The sequence below is a fragment of the Moschus berezovskii genome, chromosome 3 (assembly GCF_049115385.1).
Source record: "Moschus berezovskii isolate FMDL1 chromosome 3, NW_MosBer_1.0, whole genome shotgun sequence".
In the NCBI taxonomy this organism is placed as follows: domain Eukaryota; kingdom Metazoa; phylum Chordata; class Mammalia; order Artiodactyla; family Moschidae; genus Moschus; species Moschus berezovskii.
In genome coordinates, this window is record NC_142462.1 from 116,676,771 (window position 1) to 116,700,338 (window position 23,568).

At 41.1% G+C, this 23,568-nt stretch overlaps 1 protein-coding gene across 4 annotated transcripts in view; it reads right to left on the reverse strand.

Moving 5' to 3' along the window:
- The window catches only part of TCAF1 (TRPM8 channel associated factor 1), a 48,532-nt gene extending 25,469 nt beyond the window's left edge, over positions 1-23,063 (reverse strand). For 2 of the 4 annotated variants that reach the window (XM_055421421.2, XM_055421427.2), the window contains exon 1: positions 7,146-7,288. The gene's annotated coding sequence lies outside the window, so the exon portion shown is untranslated. Of the gene's footprint in view, positions 1-7,145; positions 7,289-9,592; positions 9,890-22,923 lie in introns of those variants that run through there. The other 2 variants (XM_055421424.2, XM_055421422.2) reach the window with 2 other exon arrangements.
- Between the last annotated feature and the right edge of the window lie 505 nt (positions 23,064-23,568).

A 23,568-nucleotide genomic window follows, 5' to 3' on the forward strand; every position in this document is an offset into this window, starting at 1 on the left:
TATTTATTATATATATATATACATTGCCTAAAATTACTTGATCTAGAGTATATTTTCTATATATACAGATATATGTGTATATATATCTTTGCTTAAAATTACTAGAGTAAGGGGAATTTTATACACACACACACACACACACACACACACACTGTGTGGGCTACAGTCCATGGGGTTGCAAAACAGTTGGACGTAACTTAGCGACTAAACAACAAACTACTATATATATATAAAATGCATATAAATGCATGTGTGTGTGCTTAGTCACCCAGACTCTTTGCGACCCCATGGACTATAGCTCCCCCGGCTTCCCTGTGCATGAGATCCTCCAGGCAAAAATACTGGAGTGGGTGGCCATTCCCTTCTCTAGGGGATCTTCCCGGCCCGGCGATAGAACCCACGTCTCCTGCATTACAGACGGATTCTTTACAGTCTGAGCCACCAGGGAAGCCCATATATATATATATATATATATGTATCAATTATTTATTATACATACATATATATGTGTGTATACATGTATATATACATATATATATATATCTTTGCTTAAAATTACTCGATTAAGAGTAAATTATTTAAGTACGTGTATAATAGGGAATTCTTATAAAGTGAAAAAAATCTAATCTAATGTTAGATTTTTACCAACACTGGATTAAGTGTTTACTGACTCTAATTTTTACATGTTTCATATTCTAGAGTCAATACTAACACTAATGATTGTATTTAGTTAAGTATTTCGATGGGTTCTTGAAAAAAATCCTTGGCATAGCCCTTGTCTGTGCCTTCCCCAAGCCACGGATGCAAAGGCCCTCGTCCTGACATAACTAATAAATGCAAGACCCCTACTGAAAGCACATTCTGCCATTTGTAACTGTCTCTAAAACTACAAAGTTAACTTTTCCCCCTCCAAATTAGCTCCTCTTGGGTAAATTCCATAAGCTCGAGGTCCCTAGTTGGAGTAATCTGCACCCCACAGAGAAGATACAATCAGCAGACAGTTGGTTAATAAGGGCTTGTCCTGCCCCTGCTCCTCCCGGGGTCCACAAATAGCTGGGACAGCAAACCACAAGGAGTCACAGTTGTGTCTCCTCTCCCTCCTGCTCCACATCCAGCTGGCCACAGCGCTGTCCATCACGGTTTCCAACACACACTGCCACTAACCTAGTTTAGGTCCTCAGTAATTCATTCCTGGACAAAAAGCATCTGGCTCCCTATCTGTTCTCACCCTTATTCTTCTACAGTCACGGATTGTATTACTTCCCAGAAAAGAAGACCCAGAGCTTCATCTTTGCCCATAGGGGAAAATCTGACCTTCCTCCTGGGGTTTAAGGCCTCCAGGGCTGGTTGCTCCTTACTTTCCAGCATGTCTCCAGCAGCTTCCGGGATACTTGGCCTTCCTGGGCCTGCCCTGCTTTAACTTGAGATTCTCTTTCCATTCTCTTTCTTCCTGTTCCCGCTCCCACATCTTTCAAGCCACCGAAATCCTCCCCTCCTAAGAGAAGCTGGTCACAGAAGAGGAAACTTAAATAGCCAATTAATCTATGGAAATATGCTCGATCTCAGAGGAAACTGAAATAACATATATGTTTTCCATAAGCTTATATGAAAAGAAGTGGGGTAGGGGGCAAAGAAGAAAGAGGAGGAGGAGAAGAAGATGAAGATAGTTGACATCCAATGTCCCAGAGGCTCTGGGAACACTAGCACTGTCTGTGAAAGGCCCGAGAATCTGAAAGCAATCGACAGTGCCAACTCAGTTTCAAAGGTGTGCCCATCCTCAGACCAGCAAACCTAATAACCTCTTTTACAAAAGTCAGAGCAGCAGTATTAAAGACATACGTACAAGCTTGCTTCAGTTCAGTTCAGTTCAGTCGCTCAGTCGTGTCTGACTCTTTGCGACCCCATGAATCACAGCGCGCCAGGCCTCCCTGTCCATCACCAACTCCCGGAGTTCACTCAAACTCACGTCCATCGAGTCGGTGATGCCACTACACAAAACTACAAATGCAGATAGACACGTGACAAACCTAGACGTGCAGACAGACATATGACAAGGGAGGCTTCCCAGAACCATTTTTTGACTCCCGAGGGTGCAGGATTGCTGACCCAACCTCCCCGTATCCCCCAGGTAGGCCATGGTACCCACCGTGAGACCCTGGGGTGGAGCCCCCCACCCACCACCCATAGACACTCTGTAACAGCTGCCATACTGTCGGCGGCGTTGACACTCCAAACTCGCCGAGAGCAGGGGACTCGTAATTTTCTCTCTCTAGCTGTACTCTGAGCTGGTTCATGGGAGGAGAAATATCTGTCGAGAAGTGACAAAAGGGATGGACAGGTGGCCTGGAGATTTGAAAAGTAGGGAACAAGGGAGAAGAGGGGTGATTTCCTGCTGAGCTGGCTCCTGGGCTAGAGGGGTGGTGGCCTGAAGGGACTGGGGTTTGGGTAGAAACACTGGAGCACCCCCTCTCTGTCAGTTTTCCCCTTGCCTGCACTGAGGCTACCGTGTCAGCCCTGATCTGACAGCAATGCTGTGAATGTGGCAAGACAAGTTTTGAGAGGGAGAAATGTTCGAGTGAAGTATGATAATCGGTATTACAAAGCTATTACAAAGAATGGAGTTAAATCTAATTTTCATCTACCTAGAAGAATGTCCTAGATACATCTGACGTGAAAATTTCAAATCACTGCAATATGTAGGACACAAACCCACTTTTACATGGATAGAGATACTAATAATAGTAGAACTAGTAATTTTAGTAGTAGTAGCGATATAATGCTTACCAGGCTCCAAGCATCATTATAAACGCTTTATATACATTATTTAATTCTGACAATAAACCACTGAGGTATGTGCTATCACTATTCTAATGTTAAAAATAGCCAAAACCAAACAGCAAAGAAAACAGAAAACTTGATGGCCAGAAGATATGTTACTTGGTTAAGTCACATAAGTGGTAAGAGATCGATTTACCATTCAAACCCAGGAAGTCTAGTATTGCAGTCCATGTTCTTAAGGACCAGAAACACATAAGTCTGTTACTAGGAATTTTATTGTTGTTGCACAGTTGCTCAGTCATGTCCGACTCTTTGAGACCCCATGGACTGCAGCCCACCAGGATTCCCTGTCCTTTACTGTATTCTGAGTTGCTCAAACTCATGTCCATCAAGTCGGTGATGCCATCCAACTATCTCATCCTCTGTCGTCCCCTTCTCCTCCTGCCCTCAATCTCTCCCAGCATCGGTGTCTTTTCCAATGACTTGGATCTTCACATCAGGTGGCCAAAGTATTGGAGCTTAAGCCTCAGCACCAGTCCTTCCAGTGAATATTCAGGGTTGATTTTCTTTGAGATTGACTGGTTTGATCTCCTTTCTGACCAAGGGACTGTCAACAGTCTTCTCCAGCACCACAGTTCGAAAGCATCAGTTCTTTGGTGCTCAGCCTTCTTTATGGTCCAACTCTCACAGCCATACATGACAACTGGAAAACCACAGCTTTGACTATACGGTCCTGAAAATCTACGGATACGGTCCTGAAAATCTATGGATACGGTCCTGAAAATCTACGGAGGCCACACTTCAACAAGCTAACGCTGACTGCATAGGAAAGGAAGAGGGGAACAGCATTCTTTCTCCTTATACAAGTCTGTTGTTGTTCAGTCACTAAGTCGTGCCTGACTCTTGGTGACCGCATGGACTGTAGCACACCAGGCTCCTCTGTCCTCCACTATCTCCTGGAGTTTTGTTTTTAAATTAACTTATTTACTTTAATTGGAGGATAATTACTTTACAACATTGTGGCGGTTTTTGCCATACATCAAAATGAATCAGCCATGGGTGCACATGTGTCCCCTCATCCTGAACCTTCCTCCCACATTTCTCCCTACCCCATCCCTCTGGGTTGCTCTAGAGCACTGGCTTTGTATCTCCTGAAGTTTGCTCAGACTCCTGTCCACTGAGTCAGTGATGCCATCCAACCATTTCATCCTCTGCTGCCCGCTTCTTTTGCCTTCAATCTTTCCCAGCTTCAGGGTCTTTTCAAGTGAGTCAGTTCTTTGCATCAGGTGGCCAAAGTATTGGAGCTTCAGCATCAGTCCTTCCAATGAACATTGATTTCCTTTAGAATTGACTGGTTTGATCTCCCTGCTGTCCAAGGGACTCTCAAGAGTCTTCTCCAGCACCACAATTTGAAAGCATCAATTCTTTATCACTCAGCCTTCTTTATGGTCCAACTCTCACATCCATATATGATTACTGGAAAAACGATAGCTTTGACTATATGGATCTTTGTCAACAAAGTGATATCTCTGCTTTTTTAATATGCTTTCTAGGTTTGTCATAGCTTTTCTTCTGAGGAGCAAGCATCTACTTCCTTTGAATTGTTGTATGTATTACTATAATAATTAAAAATAGCATGTACATACACACTAAATCACTTCAGTTGTGTTCAAGTCTTTGCAACCCTATGGACCACAGCCCACCGGGCTCCTCTGTCCATGGGATTCTCAGGCAAGAATACTGGCGTGGGTTGCTATGCCCTCCTCCAGGCGATCTTCAAATCCAGGGATCAAACCCAAGTCTCATCATGTTTCCTGCATTGGCAGGCAGGTTCTTTACCACTAGTGCCACCTGCAAAGCCCCCAAATAGCACAGATAATATAAATTCAATCAAGTAAACCCATTAAACAATTGAATATATAAATGATTAGATTCATCAACTGATTCTATTTCACTCATCCTAAAACATCTTTCTTCATCTCCCGACAAGTTATGCATTTGTCCAACAATAAATCTGATTTCCTCCTCTGTGGAGGTTCCTTGAACTTTGCAGCTGATTCTATCCCCTCTTTAACCAGCTAACAGTGACCCCAACACTTGATTTTTAAACCAAATGCTTCTTTCTTGTGCTTGAATTCCTGTTTGCCCTCCTAGCTTGATGAGCACAGATGGACACAGCCTGGGGGAATCCTTATTTCTCCCCTTAAGTTCTTCATCCGTGGTCCTCCTTATGGATCTTGCTTTCTCTGCTTTCTCCAGGCCCACTAGCTAATGGAACCCAAGGTACTTCTAAAGCAGAAGGCATCTCGGGCACAATTTGTAACTTAGGGGATAGAGCTTTATAAGTCCCTTGCCTCTACCACAAAGAGGCCCCATGGTACATGCACAGGGTCTCCTTTTAAGAGCTGTATCTGTAAGGGAGAGAAGGTAGAGGGCTTGCTTTGGATACTGTACCACACCTACATTATAGCTTGATTTCAAATCCCCAAAGTAGAGTAAGTGTCTGAGGTAAGGGGACATGTTTTATATATTTGGATTCCACCCCCAGGAATGAACAGGTACTCCATGGATGAATGACTGAATGATGGATGTGGGTATTAAGGGCAAACCTGAGATCACTTCCACAGCATATAGCTACTCTGGCCTTGAAAAAGAATTCATATCACAGACACCAACTCTACAGGTCTTGGTCCATTTTTACCATCAGCCTCTTGTTTCTTTTTCTTTATATGTCTGATATCTTTTCCAGTGTCCACCATCTTCTGCTAATAGTAGCCATAATCAGGGTGGGTTCAACACCTTTCACATTCTGTTTTAGATATTACCAGTTCAATCTATTGATTTGATTTTCACTTAAAATGGTTTAATCTATACATTTAAAAGAATATGTAATGCACATAGAGGGCTTCCCAGATGGTATTAGTGGTAAAGAATCTGCCTGCCAGTGCAGGAGATGCAGGAGACCTGGGTTTGATCCTCGGGTCAGGAAGATCCCCTGGAGAAGGGAATGGCAACCCATTCCAGTATTCTTGCCTGAAAACCCCATGGACAGAGAAGCCTGGAGGGCTATCGTTGGAAGGGTCGCAAAGAGTCTGACACCACTGAACACACACACTAATGCACATGGAAGAATATGGATGTTAAAATAATCATAGAACAATACACAAAATTAAACTTCCATATACCAATCACCTAGCCTAAAAGACAGACCATTACTGATATCTTTCAAGGCACTCTTGTGGCCTTCCAGAATCAATTTCTTCCCCATCTCCATAAACGTAGGCATTCAAGACTTTGCTTTTTCTGTTCCCCCAGTTCAACCTTAATGCACTCTTTTCTTAATCCCAAGTTCCCTCCGGGGGCTCTCTGTCTTTCTCTCACTCATATTTGCTTACTTTTCTTACTCAATGGAAGAGTATGGGCCCAGGAATGAGACCTGAGTTTTTTGTTTTTAAATCTACCTGCTGCTTCTTACTGTTGATCAGCCTGCTTTCCAGGGTGTCCATCACATGGACAGTGTGGGAGAGGGCAGTCCTTAGCTCTGCGGCGGCTGTCAGCACTAAGTTCTGGTGTGGGATCCCTCTCCCACCTTCCCCTTCCAGGCTCTAGGTCGGCCAGATTTTCTTCCCTAGGCCCGGAGCCAGTCTGCAAAAAGCATGTCGGTGACGTCAGAGGAGCGGAGAGGGGGCTGAGTTGGGGGAAGCAGGAGGCGGAAGGGTGAGGGGAGGGGAGACCGCGGAAAAGCTCGCGTGCATTGGCATGGAATTCTCCAGGGCTGCTGGCAGGGAGCTCAGGGTGGGTTGGAGGGACTCAGATCATCCGCCCCTGTTACACACACACACACACACACACACCCCGCAACCAGTCTCGGGGAGGGGGGAGGGGGCAATGCGAGTGGGCGAGGGATCTCAGACCCAGAGACGGTGTTTGCAAAGACCAAAGGGCAGGAGGACAGAAGTGATGTTCCATCCCCAGCTCCCGGTGTGTTCCTGAGCAAGCCCTGCCACCACCCAGGGGCTACGGCAGGCTCAGCCGATAAAGCTGCGGATGAGAGGCTGTTTCTCTAAGTCCAGGCCTGCGCGTAACTCGACCACACAAAGCAGTTGAACAAACATCAGATGTCAGAACCCGGAGAGGAGAAGCAATGCGGCAGGAGGGACGCAGAGCCGGAGAGCCGAGAACAATCACTCACAGGAAGGCGGACGCAACAGCGACGGGTTCCGCCCCTCTTTTTAGGCACCCGCAACCTGGTCCCCCGCCGGGCCCGCGCCCCTCGGCCTCCGGCGCCTGCCTCCCCCTACCCGATCTCAGAGCACGGCCACCCGCCCCCAGTCCGGCCTGCGGGACGTTAGGAGAGGGCCACTCACCAGGTCACCCCTGCAGCTTCCACGGAGGCAGCCGGAGCAAGCGGGGATGCGTGCACAGAGGGGCCCTGGGTTCTGCCGGGAAGGGACGTTCTTGCAAACAGCTCTAGGCTAGCGACCTGGGCGGAGCCCGAGGGGGAGGAGGGAGGGGCTCCCGACCAGGCTCCTCCCCACCCCACCCCCGCTTCCTCCTGGGCGGGGCCGCGAGCCTGAGGGGCGACGCTTGGCAGGGGACAGCACTTCTTTGTGTCGCCGGCCCAGTGGGCTTGGCATTGCGGTGGCCCCCATCCGGACAGTGGGGAAGGCCGTTTTAATAAAGACGTATACTTCTCTGACTATTCATTAGTAAAGGAAAAGGCTGAACAAACCATAGGATACAGTCTACAGAATATTATTCAATTCTTATGAAGAGCTTAGATCTCCAATTCGTAGGAGAAATGAACTGGACATATTCCCTAGGGGGAAAAATGGTAGAAATTGTTGAATAGGCTCTCGTTTTTATAATAAGAAGTCTTGTGTATATTTGTATTATGGTACGTGAAAGGACAGATTCATCTCTCCCTGCTAATATTGTTTAATCTGAGGAATACTGAAGGTCAACTTTTACATACCTCTACATCATATGCACGGTTATGTTACTTTTGTAAATTAAAAATAAGAATATATTATGTGTCAAGCTACCAAAATTGGCTGAAATTTATTCTGTGTACCTTTCAAATCCTCTCTTTCTTAAAGTTCTTTCTGATGACCAGCTGACAGTTGCTTGTCCCTTCTCAGAACTGCAAGTTCCTACTTTGTGTGGTGACTTCCCGGAGCTCAGGTGGTTACTACACAATGCTTAGGAACTCAGACTGTCACCAGATGATCTGGAATCCATCTTAGTGCTATAGTTTACGGGTTAGGTGACTCTGCACAAGTTACTTAATTCTCTGTGCCTCAGTGTCATGACCTATAAAATGGGGATGATAAAATTGGTATCTATGCCACAGTCCAAGGCTTAAATCTGTGAATGAATACCTACAAAGTTCTTAGATCAATGTCTGGCAAACAGTAAGACTATGAATGCTTGTTAAATAAAATAAATACTCTGGTCATCCTAACACTTGATAGCATACAATGATCAAGGAAAATGCATACCTTTTAAGCTTGAGTAAGATTTTGGTCCAAATCGAAGTCATTTTTCTCTCCCCATCTCCCCTGAATCCCCTTTTCCTAAATTGAATTGCATGAACAATATTCAATAGGATCATGTGTGTTAGGTGAGCTCACTGGCAGGATTTACATAGAGGTAACACCAGGAACAGAAATCAAGGGATCCCAAATTCAGGATCCTGCTCAGTGGAGGGGTGATGGCAAGGAAGTCTTTTATCTTCTCCAGGGGCCAGCGTTCTCAGCTAAACAGGGAGGGTGGCTGACTTGTTTGCTAAGACCCTTTTGGGTCTGAAATACCAAGATTAGTAGCACCAAGATAAAAACCCCAAACACCGAGTTTCCTGAAAAATTTAAAATTCAAAACAAGAATGAATATATTCAGTTCAATTCAGATCAGTCGCTCAGTCATGTGTGACTCTTTGCGACCCCATGAATCACAGCATGCCAGGCCTCCCTCGCCATCACCAACTCCCCGAATTCACTCAAACTCATGTCCATCGAATCGGTGATGCCATCCAGCCATCTCATTCTCTGTCGTCCCCTTTTCTCCTGCCCCCAATCCCTCCCAGCATCAGGGTCTTTTTCAGTGAATCAACTCTTCGCATGAGGTGGCCAAAGTATTGGAGTTTCAGCTTCAACATCAGTCCTTCCAATGAACACCCAGGACTGATCTCCTTTAGAATGGACTGGTTGGATCTCCTTGCAGTCCAAGGGACTCTCACATACAAATAAATAATAGAAGAACAAAACTATACATGGGAGGGATACAACCTAACTTACCCGAGGATGGCGGTGTGAGAGTTGGTGGGGGAAAGGCTTTAAACGTCAGATTGTTTCTTAAAAAGAGATACACAGACCGAGCGAGGGAGTGATGTTGAGAGGAAAAGAGGGAGCTGAAGGAAAGGTGGTCTGATAAATCTGTTGTGTTGTTTTCTGTGCTTATCTGTTGTTTTGAAAGATTCTATTATGAAAAATGTTTGGAAAAGGTAAGAATGCATTAGACTCTTGATGGCTACCCTTCTGGATGAGAAATACAGCACTAAAGAAATAAGAGCCTGAGTGGTAGGGAAAAAAAAAAAAAGTAGAACCACATACAGACATGGAGAAACCTCAGGGAATCCTCTTTGAAAGATGTCTGGCTTTTTAGGCCCGAGTCGTCTCAGGCCGAAAAACCGATCGCTTTCTCAGCCCCGCTGGACTCACTCCCCCACGACCCCGGCCGCTTCCCTCTCCCAGCCCAGCCGCAGGGACCTCCGTCTGTGCTCCGTGGCCAGAAACCCTATCTGCACAAGACTCACCCGTTGTCCAGCAATATCCACACCCGTTACTTCAGAGGGGGGAGGGGCTCCTCTGCAGAGGTGTAACACGGAGAGGGGGCACACAGTCCAGGGAGACGGTGGTGGAACCTGCGGGTGAAGGTGGGCCGCGGTGGGAATGGGGGAGGGAGAAGGAGGCCGTCCTGGTAGCTGATTGGCGGACGCAACGGTGGGGGCGGAGCCTGGCCGCCTGGCCTCCAAACCGCAGAGGCCCGGCTTTGTGTTGGTTTCTGCGCGAAGATGCCCGGTAGATCCAGGATGGAGACTCTTGCCCCAGCCCTGGCGGGGAGGCAGGACATTTTGTCAAAGAAGAAATCCATAAGACTGTTTACCAGCCAGAGAGTTGGTTAATAAATAGTGATAGATCTTTATATAAAATAATACAGCTGTTTCAGTGAAACATTAATGATCCTACTTTTGTATGGTTGTTTTTCTAACAGGAAAAATAAGGATATATTTGGCTACCTTAGGGAGTGGGAAGGGTTGACAGGTAGTTTTTTTTCTCTAGAAATTTTGTATTTTTTAAGTGTTCTTGCCTGGAGAATCCCAGGGACGGGGGAGCCTGGTGGGCTTCCGTCTATGGGGTCACACAGAGTCGGACACGACTGAAGTGACTTAGCAGCAGTAGCAAATGTTAAAAAAATACTTTGAAGTAAAAAAAATAAGACTGTTTAGTAAAACTACTCTTAACGTATACATCCAGCAGAAATGCATACATATGTCACCAAAAGACATGTACTAGAATGTTCAAAGTAGCACCATACCATACTTAATAGTCTGCCGCCGCTAAGTCACGTCAGTCGTGTCCGACTCTGTGTGACCCCATAGACGGCAGCCCACCAGGCTCTGCCATCCCTGGGATTCTCCAGGCAAGAACACTGGAGTGGGCTGTCATTTCCTTCTCCAATGCATGAAAGTGAAAAGTGAAAGTGAAGTCGCTCAGTCGTGTCTGACTCTTCGCGATCCCATGGACTGTAGCCTACCAGGCTCCTCCACCCATGGGATTTTCCAGGCAAGAGTACTGGAGTGGGGTGCCATTACCCTCCCTGCTTTCTCACCCCTACCGCCACCCTGTTACTATCTTCTATTATAAGAGTCTTAAATATGTTTTCAGACCAACAAATATTGAGAATTTATCATCAAAAGTTCTGCTTCAAAACAAATTCTAAAGGATCTATCTCAAGAAGTAATAAAATAATCTTAGATAAATAATCTGAGATGTAAGACAAAATGGTGAGAGACTTTCAGTTTTATAATTGAGAAAATTCCTTGTTTGGAACAACCCTTCCATTAAAAACAGCAATAAAACTTGGGTAAAATATAGGAAACAAGGGAAGACTTTGAAGAGCAAACAATATAAACAGAACTTGAGAAGCTACAATCCTGAAGCAAGGAAAACACAGGATATGGACTGTACATTCGCTATGGCTTTTTCTTTTAGAGCATTTTCCAATTCACAACTCAGGATACTTGAGGCCAAGCAGGAAGTGTCAGTCTTACTGGTTCAAGATTACCAAATGAACTGGGACTCAAAGGGTGAAATTTCAGACAAGAAGAAACATCAGAGAAGTGAATCTAAAAATCTATGTACAAATTTCCCTTAAGTCACTGACTGATTTCTAAGCTATGCATGCACAGGGAGAGACCCAAAAAACTTGTAGAAAACAGTGACTAAAATGCCAATCAACTGAGCAGTCATTTCAGTAGTCTTATGGAAATATGGAGGTCAAGCCACATCAAAGTAAGTGATTCTTAACAACACTTTCTGCTTTCAGCTGAGACATAGAAAAACCATGGCATATGAATAAGAACAATGCATAAGACATAAGGTCTATGCTCTTGGGTAGAAGAAAAATCTGAAATGGATCAGTTCTAAGAAAGGAGAAAGCTAACCTTTGATACTATCAAAGTAATCTGTTACTTTATCTGTCTCCCACCTCAAAAAAAAATCCTCTTTGGAAAAAAATAACATCAACTAGAACTTCCTGATTTTTCATTCATGATGTCTGTGCCTAATCAAAAATTTAGAAGGAGGCTAAAAATAAGGATGAATTGTGAACTCAAGAGAAACAACAAAACATGGAGACAGACTTACAAGTGGTTCAGACATTTGCGTTCTTAGACAGGAACTGATTTTAAAATAACTGTGATTAATGGAATGTGTCTTATTCAAAAATAAGAGAAACAGGCTGGAGAATTCCAGTGTAGAATTAAAACTCATAAAATGTTAAAATAGAAATTTTAGAAATAAAAATAATCATTGAAATCAGGAATTCAATAGTTAGCTGTAATAGCATATTAAATACACGTGACCAAACAATTGGTGAACTGCAACAGGAACCAGTAGAAACAATTCAAAAATAACACAGAGAGGAAAGAAAGTATGATGCATAAGGAGATGAAAAGATATAGAAAGAATATAATAAGAATTATGAGACAAAGTAAAAGGCGTGCCGTGTAATTAGGCTCCCAGAAGAAAAGGACAAAGAATGAAACAGAAGCAATACACTGATAATTAATGACAGAAAGTTCCCCAAAGGGCTGAAAAACATCAAAATTCAGATTGAAAAAACCCTCCTCATTCCATAAGTAGAATAAATAAAAAGAAAACTACACCTAGGCAGATTATAATCAAATGCTAAAAACCAATCTTAGAGAGGAAATCTGTAAGTTAGTGAGAAATAAAGGATGATTTCCATTTAGAGGAACAATAATGCATAAGACTTTTCAAATGAAACGACAGAAACCCAGAACACAGTGGTATTGCTTTAAAAAAAAGAAAAAGAAGGTAATCGGCCAACCTAAAACTCCATGCATAGCAAAAATATCCCTCAAAAAGTGAAGGCAAAATAAAACAATTTTAGATAAACAAAAGCCGGGAGAATTTGCTAGCAATACAATATAAAAAGCAGTTCTTCAAGATTAAGAAAAATGACCCCAGATGGAAGTACATAACAATAGGAAGGAATCAAGAATCCTGGAAAGAGTAAATACATGGTCAAATGTATGTCAATATTGACTATTTAAATGATCAAAAGCATTTTATCTGATATAAAAGCATAAAAATATACAATAACAATAGCACAGCTGCAAGATAAACTGGAATTTGTTGCATTGAGCCTTACACATACCCTGATACCAAAGTCAGACAAGACTACAAGAAATGAATAATACAGGCCAACATCCTTGGTGAATACAGATGTAAAAATCCTCAATAAAACATTACCATAGTGAATCCAACAGAAAAAATCATACACCATCATCAGTTAGGATTTAGTACAGGTATGCAAGGATGTTTCAATATCTGGAAATCAACTTCATTTCAACTAACAAAACGAAGTATAAAATCATCTCAGCAGATGCAGAAAGAGCATTTGACTTTGTCGCCTAGGCGGAGGGCGATGACCCTCCTTGACAAAAATTGTGAACAAACTGGATATAGAAGGAATATACATCGACATAATAAAGGCCATATATAACAAGCCTATAGTTATCATACTCAAGAGTAAAAGACTGAAAGTTTCTCCTCCAGGATCAGGGACAAGATAAGGGGTTCCTCTCTCATTTTTTTCCCCAATATAGTACTTGAAGTTCTAGCCAGAGAAACAAGGTGAGAAAAACATATGCCATCCAAAATGTAAAGAAGTTAAATTATTTTTGTCTATAGATGTGTCTGTTTGCAGATGACTAAATTCATTTATTAAGCTTTTCTATATATAAATTTGCAATCAGAGACAATTCAGCATTATTAATTCTTCCAATCCATAAACAGAATATCTTTTTATCTGTGTCTTCAATTACTTTCATCAGCATTTTATAGTTTTCAGTGTACAGATCTTTTACCTTCTTGGTTAAATTGTTGTTGTTGGGTGTGTGCTCAATCATGTCTGACTCTGTGAGGCCCCACTGACTGTAGCCCACCAGGCTCCTCTGTCCATGGAATTTTCCAAGCAAGAGTACTGAAGTGGGTTGTCATTTCCTACTCAAACGGATCTTCCCTACCCAGGGATCGAACTTGTATCTCCTGCATCTCCTGCATTGGAAGGCAGATTCTTTACCACTGAGCCACCTACTTGCCTTTGGTTAAAGTGGTTCCCAAATATTTACTGATTTGATGCTATTATGAATGGGATTATTTTTAAAATTTCCCTTTCAGGAAACTGTTAAATCGCTGTTAGTGCAAAGAAACAACGGATTTTTGTAAGTTGATTTTGTATCCTGGAACCATACAGTCAGCTGACCTTCAACAAATGTGCAAAGCACACAAGATGTAGAAAAGATAGTCTCTTCAATAAATGGTGTTGGAATAATTGGATATTCACATGCAGAAAAACAAAGTTGAATGCTTCCCTCATACCAAATACAAAAAGCAACTCAAAATGCATTACAGACTCAAACACAAGATCCCAAACTGTAAAGGTACTAGAAGAAAACATAGGAAAAAGCTTAACACTGGGCTGCACAATAAATTTTTGGATATGACTCCAAAGCACAGGCAATAAAAGCAAAAATAAACAAGTGGGACTATGTCAAACTAAAATGTGTCTGTACAGGGTAGGAAGCAACAGTGTAGATGGACGACCAACAGGAGAATATATTTACAAACCATATATCCAATTGGAGTGAATAATATCCAAAATACATAAGGAGTTCAAACAGTTCAATGGCAGGAAAACAAGTAGTTCAATTAAAAATAAACGAAGGACCTGAATAGACATTTCTCAAAAGAAGATATACAAATGTCCAACAGATATATGGAAAAGTACTCAAATCCACTAATCATCATGGAGTTTTAAATCCAAACCACAAGATATCACTTCACACCTGTTAGAAGCATTACTATCAAAGAGACAAGAGATGAGAAGGGTCGGTGTGGATGAGGAGGAAAGGGAAACCGTGTGCATTGTTGATATGAATGCAATTGGTTCAGTAATTGTGGAAAACAGCACAGAGACTTGTCAAAAAATTAAACATAGAACTACCATATTATCTAATGATCCTAGTTCTGGGTGTATATTCAAAGGAAAATAAAACCAGTATCTGGAAATAACATCTGCACTGCCACACTCATTGCAGCTTTATTCACAGTAGCCAAGATATGGAAACAACTTTATTCGTTAATCCGTCTGATAAGTGTATCAAATGGATTAATGTATAGAGAAACTGTGGTATATATACACAATGGAATTAATTTAGCTATTTTAAAAAAGGAAATCTTGCTAGCTGTGACAGCATGGATGAACCTTGAGGGCATTTTGCTAAATTTTGAAATAACGCAGACAAAGAAAGACAAATACTGTACCAACTTCATTTATATGTGGAATATAAAGCAGTTGAACCGACAGAAGCAGAGTGGCATGGTGATTACTAGGAGCTGGGGAGAGGTTGGAAATAAAGAGATATTGTTAAAAGTTGCAAAATTTCAGCTATTAGGTTGAGTAAGTTCTGGAGATCAAATGTATAGCACAATGACTATTGGTTAAAAATATTGTATTACATACTTGAAATTTGCCAAGATAGTAGATCTTAATTGTTCTCACCAAAAGAAAATGGTAAACTATACAAGGTGGTCAATATGTTAATTAGCTTGATTGCTGCAATAATTTCACAATGCATACTCATATCTAAACATCACATTGTACACCTTAATATGTTTGTGTGTATGTGTGTGTGCTAATTTGCTTCAGTTGTGTCTGACTCTTTGCGACCGCATGGACTGTAACCCTCCAGACTTCTCTGTCCATGGGATTTTCCAGGCTAGGATACCGGAGTGGGTTGCAGTGCCCTCCTCCAGGAGATCTTCCTAACCTACGAATCAAAGCCATGTCTTCTGTGTCTCCTGCATTGGCAGGCAGTTTCCTTACCACTATGCCACCTGGGAAGTCCTCCCAAAACCTTAATATATGCACGTTTTATTTATCAACTATACTTCAATAAATGTTATGAGTTAAGTATGTTATACAATTAGCTGCTGCTGCTGCTGCTAAGTCGCTTCAGTCGTCAGTCTGCGACCCCACAGACGGAAGCCCACCAGGCTCCCCCATTCCTGGGATTCTCCAGGCAAGAACACTGGAGTGGGTTGCCATTTCCTTCTCCAATGCATGAAAGTGAAAAGTGAAAGTGAAGTCACTCAGGCAAGAGTACTGGAGTGGGGTGCCATTGCCTTCTCCGATATAATTAGGGTTACTACTAAAACATTTGACCTAAAACTTTAGAACATGTAACTTAAAAATAAGAGAAGGAGTAAAATAGTGGGAAATAAAGGAGAACAAAAGAAAGAATGGAAAGAAGTGAAAGAGATAAACCAGAAAAAATTAAGAGAAAATAATAAGATGGTAAAAATAAAACTAATTCTATTATTAATTACAATAAATATAATTGGATTAAATTATTCAATGTTAAATTATAAATTGTCAGACATTTTAAAAACCTAGGCTTAAAAAATACACATATGTTTATGATATATATACTTTTTAATGTATTGGTATCTCATTATGGTTTTTATTTTTTACTTATTTGTTTAAATTTTGCTTTACATTTGACTATAGTTGGTGTACAATGGCATGCTAATTTCAGGTATACAGCAAAGTGATTCAGTTATACATACACATATATCTATTATTTTTCAAATTCTTTTCGTGTTTGGGTTATTACAAAATATTAAGTAAAGTTTCCTGTACTATGCAGTAGATCCTTGTTGGTTATCTATTTTAAATATAGCAGTGGGTATATGTCAATCCCAAACTCCCAATTTATCTCTCCTCTCTACATTTCCCCTTTGGTAACCATGTTTGTTTTCTAAGTCTGTGAGTCTATTTCTGTTTTGTAAATAAGTTCATTTGTATCATTTTTTTTTAGATTCCACATATAACTGATATCATATATTAGTATTTGTGTCTGACTTACTTCACTTAGTATGATAATCTCCAGATCTTCATGTTGCTGCCAATGGCATTGTTTCATTTTTAATGGCTGAGTAATATTCCATTGTACACGAGTATCACATCTTTATACATTCATCTGTCAATGGAAATTTAGGTTGCTTCTATCCCTTGATTGCAAAAAGCACTGCAATGAACACAGGGGTGCCTGTATCCTCTGAAACCGTGGTTTTCTCTGGATATATGCCCAGGAGTGTGACTGCTGGATCATATGGTAGCTCTACTTTTGGCTTTTTTAAAGGAACCACCATACTGCTCTCAATAGTGGCTATACCAATTTACATTCCCACCAACAGTGTACAAAGGTTCCATCTTCTCCACACCTTCTCCATCATTTATTGTTTGTGGACTTTTTGATTATGGTCATTCTGACTGGTGTTAGGTGGGACCTCATTGTATCTTTGATTTTCATTTCTCTAATAATTAGTGATGTTGAGTTTCTTTTCATGTACCTGTTGGTCATCTGTATGTCTTCTTTGGAGAAACATCTATTTAGGTCTTCTGTCCATTTTTTGAATAGATTGTTTTTTATATTAAGCTGAATGAGTTGTTTATATATTTTGGAAAGTAATCCTTTGTCAGTAGCATGTTTTGCAAATATTTTCTCCCATTCTGTGGGCTTTTCATTCTACTTATGGTTTCCTATGCTGTGCAAGGAAATGGCAACCCACTCCAGTGTCCTTGCCTGGAGAATCCCAGGGATGGCGGAGCCTGGTAGGCTGCAGTCCATGGGGTCGCTAAGAGTCGGACACGACTGAGCGACTTCCCTTTCACTTTTTACTTTCGTGCATTGGAGAAGGAAATGGCAAACCACTCCAGTGTTCTTGCCTGGAGAATCCCAGGGACAGGGGAGCCTGGTGGGCTTCCGTCTGTGGGGCTGCACGGAGTCGGACACGACTGAAGCAACTTCGCAGCAGCATGCTATGCAAGAACTTTTGATAAACAGATCTACAATGAAAAATTTAAAATCCACCATAGCAGTGAAAGATTTTAACGTGTCTATTCTTGTAATTGATAATTCAGGCAGATAAAAAATTGGTGGAGGTATGGCACATATAGATTGCATAATTAACACACTTGCTTTAAAGGAATATGTAGGACATTATATAATTAGAGACCATACATTATTCTCAAGCAAATAAAACTGACAATTTGCTAGGTTATAAAGCTAACTTCAATAGTCCAAAAGAACTGGTACATAATTCTCTGAATTAATTATAAATTAGCTAGACAACATTTACTAGAAGATGACAAAATATTCTTTATGAAGAGACTGTAAATTAAAATACACATTTTAAAAAATGCTTTAAATATTTATCATTTCATGGTTTCTTGTTTGAGCCATGAATTTTTTAAAATGTGTATTTTAATTTGCAGTCTCTTCATAAAGACTATTTTGTCATATCAAATCTTGTCAGATATAGCTAAAAAGCAATGACACAAATTTACAGCCTGAAGAGCATATGTAAGAACAACAGCTCAAAATTAATGAGCTAAGTATATAGTTTAAAAGCTCAGAAAAGAAATAACAGAGAAACTCAAAGAAAGCAGGAAGAAGTAATAAAATAAATAATAATTAAGAGAACAGACAGGGTTTTTTTTTTTGTATGTGTATGTGAACAGATGTGTGTGTATGTGAACAAAGTATTCCAAGTTCTGGCAAAATTAATTAAACCAAAAAGAGAAAGGAAATATATAAACATTAGTAATGAACAGGCAGTCATAAAAACAGAAAATATTTAAATAGATAATGAGAGAAAATGTGAACAAATCTGTTGCATTAATTTTGGTTAAATATTTTGGAAAATACAATTCATGAAAACTGGCTTCATAAGAAAACCTAAATAGTCCTATAATCCTTCAAGTAATTGGACGAACAAGCTTAATGACCTCTGACAAACTAAATTCCAAACCTTGAGTGTTTTGCTGGTGATTTGAAGCAATATTTGACCAGATGATTCCAATCTTGCACAAATTCTCCCAGAAAACAGCAACAGTGAGAATACTACTCATCTTATTTTATGAAAAGTTATTGACAACAGGTAAGGTTAGTACCATAAAGAATATTTACAGGCTAATCTCTATTCACACATACAGATGCAAATATCTAATGTTCATCATTATATCTATATGTAAAAGTTATTGCATATTTATCATAGTTTATTCCAGGAATGTAAAGTTGACTTAATATTAAAAATTGAATACTTAACCTCACCAAAATAACATACATAAAGAAAAAGTCATACGATAAAATCAATAGCCATAGTAGAAGCATTCAACAAAACATTTACTCACAATAAAATTGCTTACCAAAAGAATTGAACTTTCTTATCATTGGACAAAGCATTTAGAAAATAATCACCCTGAATGCAATATTTAAAGCTGATATGGTGACATCTTTTACTTTATTATCTTAAGGATAAAACAAGATGCCCCTCCCTACTTTTATTTAACATTACACTGGAGGTTCTAGCCAATGTAATAGGACAGGAAAAAGAAACAGAAAGTGTAGGATTAGAAAAGAAGAAACAAAACTGTTATTATTTTCAGAAGATATGACTGCTTTTGTAGCAAATGTGATGCTATAGGTAAATTTAGAATTATTAATGCAGGCTATCATGTTTGATACATAAACAATATATAAAAGGCAATTGGATTTCTATACACCAGAAATAATGAGCTACAAAATATAATCTTCATAAAACAAAACAGTGAGAATATATTGTACTTAGAAATAAAGTTAACAGAAGTGAGCAAAAGGGAACAATGAAAAATATTACAAAACATACAAAACACTAAAAAAACTAGTGATAAGCTAAATAAATGGCATTATATACCAAGTTCATAGGTGGAAAACTTCACTTTGAAGAGGCCATTTCTCCCCAAATTGATACACAGAATTAATGCAATGCCAATAAAAATTCCAACAAGTTTGTTTCCTTGCTTGTTTGTTTCCTGTTTTGAAGAACATGACAAGTTTGTTTAAATATTTATATGGAAGGTCAAAGCTCCAATAATTGATTTTTTTAAAAATCCCTTGAACCAGAAGAAAGATGTAAGAGAATATTTCCTACCAGATTTAAAGATTTATTATAAAACTACTGTAGTTAAAAGCAATTTTGTTTTGGTAGAGTTAGACAAACAGATAAAGAAAGAGAGTAGGCAGTTTAAAAGAAACTCATGTATATATGAAAAACGTGATTCATATAGATCACTGGTGCTGGGACAGTTGACTGTTCATATGGAGTATATAGTATAGCAAGAAACTTCCAGGTGGATTACCAGATTACCAAATTCAAAACTTTAAAAGTTTTTGGAGAAAAGTAAAGTAAAATTTAAATTAAAATTCAAACTTAATTCACTGGCAGAGATAGAAAGACATACAAAGAAAGAAAAGCTAAGCACCAACTAAAAGCAGATATTTGCAGCATATACAGTTAACTAGGTATTGATTAACATCCAGATTGTATAAAGAAAGCATTCCAATAAGACAATAAGAAAAAGACAAACAACCTTATATGAAAATGAATAAAAGGCAGAAAGCAGAATTTCCCAGAGAGAAAGCACAATAGCTCATCATCATATGAAAATATGGTCAGTTTCATTAGTTATCAGAGAAATGCTAATTAAAATAAAAATTGAATGCTATTTCATGCCTGCTAGACTGGCTAAAAATGAAATTTGATAATGCCAAATTGTGACAAGTATGTGTAAACAGAGGAACTCTCATCTGTTGCTGGAGAGTGCAAGCTGGCCTAACACTTTGGAAACAGTTTATCAATCACCTAATAAAGCTGAATATAAAGAAATCTTATAACCCAGTAGTATAACCTACGTATACACCCTAGGGAACAAGAGTGAACCAGAAGGCACGTACAAGATAGTTAGAGGGCATTATTTGTTAATATCCCTTGTAGTGTATATGTGTGTGTATATGTTAGTCGTTCAATTGTGTCCGACTCTTTGTGACCCCATGGACAGTAGCCTGCCAGGCTCTTCTATCCATAGCATTTCCCAGGTAAGAATACTAGAGTGGGTTGCCATTTCCTTCTCTAGGGATCTTCTCGACCCAGGGATTGAGCCCCAAGCTCCTGCATTGAAGGTAGATGCTTTACTCTCTGAACCACCATGGAAAATGGGCCCTAACAATCCCTGCCTCCAGATATTCATGGTCTTGTGTAACCCTCTCACTCTGAGTTTGGGCTGGAACTAGTGACTTACTTCCAATAAAAAGAAGATGGCAAAAATGATGGGATGTCACTTTTGAATTTAGATTACAAAAAGGCTGTGTTGTCTTTGTCTCTGGAAGCCTTCACACTGGTGGAAGCAAGCTGACTAGGTCTTATGCAGAGGCCCATGTGACAAAGGACTGGTGCGTCCAAAAAAAGCCAGCGAGGCCAAGAGATCTGCCAACACTCACATTAGGTGAGCTTGAAAGGGATTTCCTTCAGCCAGCTTTGAGATGACTATAGCCCCAGCCAATACCTTGCTTATAGCCAGTGAGAGACAGTGAGTCAGACTCCCAGCAAAGCTTCTCCTGAATTCTTGACCCATTGAAACTGTGAGATACAGCCTTTCTGTTTGTTTGTTTTGCTGTTTTAAGCTGCTAAGTGTTGGTGTAATTTGTTACATAGCAATAGATAGTATTAATAATACATATCCCAAATGAGCAACAACCAATAAATGCAGAATGGATAAATTAAAGTATATTGCTGTTCATTTGCCAAGTCGTGTCCAACTCTTTGCAACCGCATGGACTATAGCTTGCCAGGCTTCCCTGTCCTTCACTATCTCCCAGAGTTTGCTCAAATTCATGTCTATTGAGCTAATGACTCTACTCAAACTATAAGCAGTGAAAATGAAGAAATCATCACCAGGGGTGAACCTCAAAAACCCAAGAATACATATAGTATAATGCCATTAATGTGAAAGTAAAAAATAGGTAAAGTCAACACATATATGTGGTTTTGGAATATATTAGACACTTCCATTGTGGCTCAGAGGTAAAGATCTGCCTGTCAATGCAGGGGATGCGGGTTTGATCCTTGAGTTGGGATGATCCCATGGAGAAGGAAATGGCAACGCACGCACTCCAGTTTTCTTGCCTGGGAAATCCCATGAACAGAAAAGCCTGGTGGGGTACAGTCTGTGTGAAAAAGAGTCGGACACAACTTAAGCGACTAAAAAACAATAAAGGAAAGCAAGGACATGATTAATACAAAAGTCAGGATAGATATTATATTTCAGGGAAGAGAGATGGATGGGCATGACCGAGGATACAGAGGAGCTTCTAAGGTATGTTCTATTTCTTGACCTAGGAGAAATTCACTTTGTATGTTTTATATACCTTTTATTTGGAGAAGGAAATGGCAACCCACTCCAGTATTCTTGCCTGGAGAATCCCATGGACAGAAGAACTTGAAGGGCTATAGTCCATGGGGTCGCAAAGAGTTGGGCATGACTGAAGCGACTTAGCATGCACGCACACCTTTTATTACTGTTTTAAAAAATCAAACCGAAGAAAAAAAGAAAGCAAAGTATTGAAGTTAAGTCAATTCACAAATAAATATTTTGAGGAATGGAAGGATGGATGGGTGATTGGTCAGCTAGACAGATTCATTCTGCCCTTTTATGTCCAGTTGGACTGGCACTTCTTCCACGAAGTTTCTAAGATCATCTGATTCATAAATCTTTTTCTGCTATACGAAAGGCCTCCCATTGCAGGATGAACCAACTCAGTGGCCAGCTGGGGAATGTTTACCAGCACTGACTGCCTCAGGCCCAAAGCATTGCAGGCTAAGCTGTCCACCCGGTTCCCCGCACCCACTCTCTCGCATCTTGCCCTTTCCTCCTCTGCCGCGCAGAGACACTCAGCGCGGGATGTCGCCTAGAGCACTTGGGGAGGAGAGGACTTTCACCTTGGGTTTCTGCAGAAGCCAGCTACCCCCAAAGAATTCGAGAGCAAGTCCCTAGGAGGTGATATGCATCGCCTCCAAGGTTCCTTTCGGTTCAGATCTCCGTGGCTCTCTGCGGGAGCTCAAAAAAAGCACAAGAAAACCGGGGTCCCTCATCTCCAGACAAGCAAGGGTGAATAACAATGCAGCAAGAAGGGAACTGAGATGGAGCCCTTGGGATTCACCATGGAAGGGGCCGAGAGGTAAACAGCAAGCAACCCCCACGGACTCGTCCGCTGCCCTCCCCTGAGGGACTGCAGAGGCCCCGTGGCAGTCCCCAGGTCTCCCGGACCCCACACAAACGCAAGTCCCGGGCATCCCCCAACGTCGCCCCGACTCCCCGCGCGGCCACCCGCGCTGTGGCCTGTGTCACCGCCAGGCCTCTCTTGTCCAGAGCCCATCGCGGGCCCACACTCACCCTTAGACCCGCTATTCCCTGCAGCGCGGGTTGGGGGCAGAGGGAACCGGCTGGGAGGGGGCGGCCGCAGTTCGCAGGGGGCAAGAGCGCCTCAGGCGACTGAGTACAGGGACGTGGAAAGGACAGGGCGGGACGGAAAGGAGGCCGTCCTGGGAGCTGATTGGCGGCCGCGGTGGTGGGGGCGGAGCCTGGCCCGCCGCCCCGAATCGCAGAGGTCCCGCTTTGTGTGTTTCTGCAGGAAGATGCAGCCTCACATCCAGGATGGAGACCCCAGCCCCCGCCCTGGGAGTGCAGCGGGGCAATTTGCTGTAAATCCGTCGGACTGTGAACTAGTGAGCGGTTGAAAATGATAATGCATTTTCATAAAGGATAATGCACAATTATTTTCAAGGGCAAGTTAAATCTATGAGCCCTAGGCATATTTTTAATTAAAAGAATAAAGTCGCATTAAAATGGAGGGTATAGTTACATTCGTCCATAAGAAGAAATCAATCTCACGTTGCTTTTATGGAGAGAAGGGATAAGAATGAGGAAGTTGGCTATTGGTACTTATCTTCATAACCACTGGATTATTTTAAAATGTCACGATTTGTCTTATAAAACAACTAAAAGGGAATGTATGAAACATTTTTGCTAACCAACGGA